At 41.7% G+C, this 5,702-nt stretch overlaps 1 pseudogene; it reads right to left on the bottom strand.

The window, feature by feature from the left end:
- Window positions 1-713: 713 nt before the first annotated feature.
- Window positions 714-3,409, bottom strand: LOC138172847 (speedy protein C-like; annotated as a pseudogene).
- Window positions 3,410-5,702: the final 2,293 nt, after the last annotated feature.

Here is a 5,702-nt window from a genome sequence, read left to right as displayed (position 1 = left end):
AAAACCATAAATGGGGTCAAGGAGAATTGAACATAACTGAAAAATGACTGAACAACAAAAAGAAGACACTCTCTTATTTTCCAATTTTTTATTACTACAAAAAGAGCTGCTATCAACATTTTTGCATATGTACACCTTTTTCCTCTTTCTTCGATTTTTTTTTTGGAGGGCGTTTAGGTCTCCTAATTAGTAGTATAACTGGTATATATGAGAAACAGTATTGTGTAATAAATAAAGAGGAACCCAGGAAGACTTGGGCTCAAAGTCTGCCTTTGCCACATACTGGCTGTAAGACTGTGGGTGAGTCATTACTTCTCAATACTTTAGGCAACTCTCTAAGACTATACATTTCAGAGAAGGTGCCAACCTGCATTGGTAGAAGGAGTTTCCCCATCTGGGAACTTCCTATGAATGATATCACCAATGAAATCAATTAATAGGTCTAGTCCCATATGTTTGTGTATATATATATATGTTTTTTTGTCTCTTCTCCAATTTATTGAAGAAGGAATCAAGATCATTGTGGTGTCCAGAAGGATAGGAGTTATACAGCAAGGAAGGCTGATGCCTAATCACTAGGAAGCCAAAGAAGAGAAGGGAACAGGAGGGCAGCAGTGATGCCAGCTGGAGCCAGGGAGGGCAGTCACCCCACACAGGGCAACAGCAGAGAGGGGCCAGCAGGCTGGGCCAGCTGCTCTTTCTCCTACTGATTGTCAGGAAGCAGGGGAGGCTGCGGCAGCCAGCTCAGGCAGGATCTGTAAAGTGGAGGTCCCAGGTTCTAGCTGCAGCAGTGGAGGGAGAATGAAGAAAAAGTTCCTGGGCCAAGGATCCAAGGAAAGAGTGGGAAGGAACTGAGCTGGAGGAGGTTGTTTGGGGGACTGCTGCTGGGGGGGGCACTGTTTAAGGGAGTTCTATTTGGGGGATGGCTGTCTGGGAGGAAATGGAAAATGGCCCCACTGGACTCAGCAGCCACAGAGGGAGCAACCCAGTGAAAAAAAGACATGGGACAGGATGGCAGAACAGCTCTGGTCTCTCTGGGGGGAGCCTTGACGAGCCCCCCCGTGGTGGGCAGGCCGTTCCCTGGTCCAGGCCCAATGGGATGGTTCCTTTGCCATGACCTCTTCACAACAGTGCCGGCTCACAGCTGCCTGGTAGCTCATCTGAGCCCACAGCTGGTCCCTCCCACAAAGGAAGCTGGGCACGAGTTTCCACCAGCCCCTGCCCAGGGCAAAATTTCATACTTGGGGTCCTCTCTGTCTTACATACGTATAGATGTATATGTACATGCCAATGCCAATGCATATGCATATGTGTATTGTATGTGTATGTGTATACGTACATGTATATATTCTCTCCTCCATTAGACTATAAACTCCTTGAAGAGGCTGTTTCATTTTTGTCTCTTGTGTATCTCCAGCACATAGCACAGTGCCTGGCACATATTAGATATGTAACAAATTCTTTTTGACTGATTAGACCATAGGTGCTATAGGCATTGACAGAGGCATGGATAATCCTTGAGGAGAGGTGGAGTGCACCAAGCTGGGTGCTCTTCCCTTCATTCCCTGAGGGGATATAAAACTGGGATTATCTCTACCCCCCATATTGCCTGTATCGGGGTTCAATAGTTTTAAAATTCACTTCCCTGGTAAACTTATCCCAAGCTTATGCCCACAGGCTTTGCTCCTTCTTACCTAATATTGGTTACACAAAAGACCCCTACAGGTAGTAAATAGTAACTGGGCCCATTTATCCAAGCAAACTGAGCAGATGATAAAGAAATTCTTCAAATTATATAAGAAAATGTAGAAGATGGAACAAACACTTTAAATGGGACAAGATAGGCTCTCAGAGGTTTCAGTCTTACCCAAAGGAAATTCTTTGGTATCTGTAAAGATGCAATCAGAGGAAGTAGCTTCTGTTACACGTCTGCAGCTTCCAAAGTTTGTTTCTCTCGCTGTGGCCCTGGAATTAGGCCCAGTGAATCTGCCACTATGCGTCTTCTCTTTCAAAGAAATGATATCTCTCATCTTCAGAGCTTTCACACCAACTCATCCATTCATGCAGTAATGAAGTTGTGTGTCAGCATTCTCTCCACCATTCTAGAGTTATGCCTAAGCAGCAGGGTGCAAAATGGTCCCCAGGCTTATCTGGAAACCTGGGCTATATTTATATAGTTGGTGGCAGTGTCTATGTTGTTCTGGTTCCACTGATCTGTGTATCATTTACTATGCCTTTCCATATTTCCCAATATTCTTCATATCTTAATTGTTATTTACCATACCATAATATTTCATTTCATTAATATATACTAAGGTTCTCTGATTTCATCAGCATGAGGAATTCTTGACGTTGGATCTCCTTTCATCTATCATATTTAGCAACTCATCTTTGATGGGATAGATCACTGGAGAAGAGAAGATTCAGGATAAATGGGATTGCTACTTTTAAGTATTAGAAGAGCTGTCATATGAAAGAGGGTCTGAACTTTTTCTTTTTGGTCCAAGTGATTAGAAACTGGAGCAATGGATGGAAGATGCAAAGAGACAAGTTTAAGGTTGATGTTAGGGGAAAAGTCCCTAAAGTGAGAGCTTTCCATCAGTGGGCTGCCTTGAGAGGTGGCAGGTTCTCTCTCATTGGATATCCTCAGATGGAGGTTGCACTCTCACTTATCAGGTACGATATATTGGGGATCTCTTTGGGGGTATGGATTGTAGCAGCTGGTTGATACTTGGGTCCTTGGAGTGCCTTCCATCTTTAAATTCTGTGACTCTGATTTGACTGAGGCACATAGATAGATGTAAAGGATCTTGTGAACGGTCATACAGTTCATTGCCATCTGAGGCAGGATTTGAACTAAAGGTTTTCCTGATTCCAAGCCCATTGTCCAATTCACTTAACCACTCTGTGTCTCAGATTCCTTATTTTTAAGACTGAGTAGCTGAATTAGATCACCTCTATGGTTCCTATTCAGCTCTAAATTTTAAAACCATGAATTCCTTGGTCATATTACTGTGCTAATAATCAATGATACCAATCAAAGAGCTTTGTCTTTACTTAACAATGGACAAATATTTATAGCATGGCTTTTTTATGGTAGCAAAGAACTGGAAACAAAACAGTCACCCATTGCCTGGGGAATTGGTATATAATTTGTGGTACATGAATATAATGGAATATTGATGTATTCTAAGAAACAATGAATACGGAGAAGCATGGAAAGACATACGAATTCCAACAAAATGAAGAAAGCAGAATCAGGAAAACAATGTGCATAGTGACCACAACACTGTATATGGCAAGAACAATGAAACAATGGCGACGGAGTCCTGAAAAATTGTGACAAGCAAGTCTGGCTTCAAAGGAGTAATAGGAGAAGAAGCTTACCCTTGCAGAGGCGAGGGACCATGGGTAGGGAACGTGGCGTAAAACATCAAAGTTTTCAATATTTCCATAATTTTGTTGAATTCCCCCCCTTGACAATTATTATAAGGGATGGAACTCTGAAAGGAAGTGTGTGTGTGTGTGTGTGTGTGTGTGTGTGTGTGTGTGTGTGTGCAGGGGTATTCCTAATACGTGAATGGTATACAAATATAATAGAATATTAACAAACTCTAAGAAAATATTCATCTACTAAATATGGAAACATAGAAAGACTAGTGAAAATTGAGACAAAATGAAATCAAGGATGACCAGGAAAATAATGTATGCAAGAATTACAATAAGGCAAATGGAAAAGGGATAACAAAGGAAGCCCAAACTGAGTATTACAAAATTAAGAACAAGGTTGGTCCCGAAGAACAGATATGAGAAAAATGGGTGTTGGAAAAAGAGAAATCAATAAAAATATTTTCCAAAATTAATAAGGGAAAGAGATAATTACATCCTATTTGCATTTTGATAGAATATTCTCCTGGCCTCTGGTCCCCAGGAAGAGCTGTATGGGATTGAGCCCTGAAACCCAGCTGGGTCCTGGGATTCTCTCTCAGGAAGGAGAGCAGGCAATCCAAAGAAAACTACTTAGCAGATTCAAGAGTTTGAAAAAGTTAGATTCACTTGTTAATGTCCAAGGGGCTCAAATGTCTCCTGCAAAAAGAGAAGTATTTGAACAGCTTAAAAGTTTTATCATTAAAATAACATGAGATTTAAAAGGTGAGGGTGAGGAGGGAGGGGGAGACTCCATAGAGAGGCAGGAATTCTGGGAAAAGTCCTCTAGAGGCCCCATCTTTGAAAAGAAGGATGCAGCCCTTCCCATACTCAGAACCTAAGTTGCTTTATGGTTTCTCAGGGGAAGAAAGTGTAAGCATGTGTCTGAGGTATCTGGACAAGGCATGGCCTGCCCAGGGTAAAATTGTAAAATCTTTGCTTATTCATGCATTCATTCATTCATTCATTTACTTATTCATTCAACAAGTATTTATTGAGAAATAGGCACCTACAGGGGCAGCTAGATGGCACAATGGATAGAGGGCTAGGCCTGGTATCAAGAAGACGACTTCAAATCTAGCCTCAGATACTTACTCGCTGTGTGAACTTACGTAAGTCACTTAACACTATTTGTCTCAGTTTCCTCATCTGTAAAATGAGCTGGAGAAGGAAATGGCAAACCACTCCAGTATCTTTGCCAAGAAAATCTTAAATGGGGTCATGGAGAGTCAGACAGGACTGAAATGATCCAACAAGTACCTGTAACACTCTGTGCTAGGTTGTGAGGAGATGGTGTTGGAGGAGAGGAAGACCTTGTCCCTGCTTTCAGGCCTACTTGGGGAAATCATGGGATTTAGAGCTAGAAGAGAACTGAGAACACATAGTGTACCCCCCTTATTTTATAGGCAGAGAGGCAGCTGTGAGGTGACTGAAGGGCCATCTTACCCTGAGTCAGGAAACCTGAATTGAAATCCAGGCTCTACCACTTCCTAGCTATAAAGACATGCACAGTCCCTCTTGGAGCCTCAGTTTCCTCACCTTAAATGGGGATAATAATACTTTCTTTACTACACAGAGTTGTTGTGAAGAAAGTTTTAAAGGGCTACATAAATAAATATGAGCTATAATTATTATGAGACAGGAAGCATGGTGAACTGAGGGCCATCCTTGGAGGCAGAAAGACCTAGGTTCAAATCATGCCAATAATGCATTCTTATAGGGTGTCCCTGAGCAAATGACTTCACCTCTCAGTGTCCTAGGCAGCTCTCTAAGATGATAAGTTGCAGAGCAGGTGATGATGTGGATTGCTAGAAGGAGATCCCTTACCAGGAATTATTGAACATTAGTGAACTCTCTGGTCAGAATTTCTACTGTTATTATTGCTCAAGGTCATGCAGGGAGTAAGGAGAAACAAATAACAGAACTGGGATTTAAATCTATGTCATCTGACTCCAAATCTAACATATTTTTCACTGCTCCACACCACCTTTCATGTTAGTTAGATAAGTAACAATATTAGGCTTTTAAAAAGTAGTAAGCATTATTTCTGAGTCAATATTCTGAGGGTGCTTATTTGTCCTTCATTTTTGAAGAACTCCAATGACATCACCAGGGGGTGTCTTGACTTGTCTGTGAATTGGATTTAAGTGACACAGAGTTGCACAAAGACAAAAACCTTATTCTCTCATCCCTAGTCACTGAAGTTTGACGGCAGGACAAAAGTCAAGAAGACTGGCAATGGTCTGGGATACAGTGGATGACCTTGGCGTCTTCAG

This window comes from Petaurus breviceps, unplaced genomic scaffold, assembly GCF_028583685.1.
Source record: "Petaurus breviceps papuanus isolate PSGF00001 unplaced genomic scaffold, PetGlider_PUasm1.0 551, whole genome shotgun sequence".
NCBI lineage: Eukaryota > Metazoa > Chordata > Mammalia > Diprotodontia > Petauridae > Petaurus > Petaurus breviceps.
The sequence above is the reverse complement of the archived record's forward strand: the minus strand, read 5'-3'. Positions and strand labels throughout refer to the sequence as shown.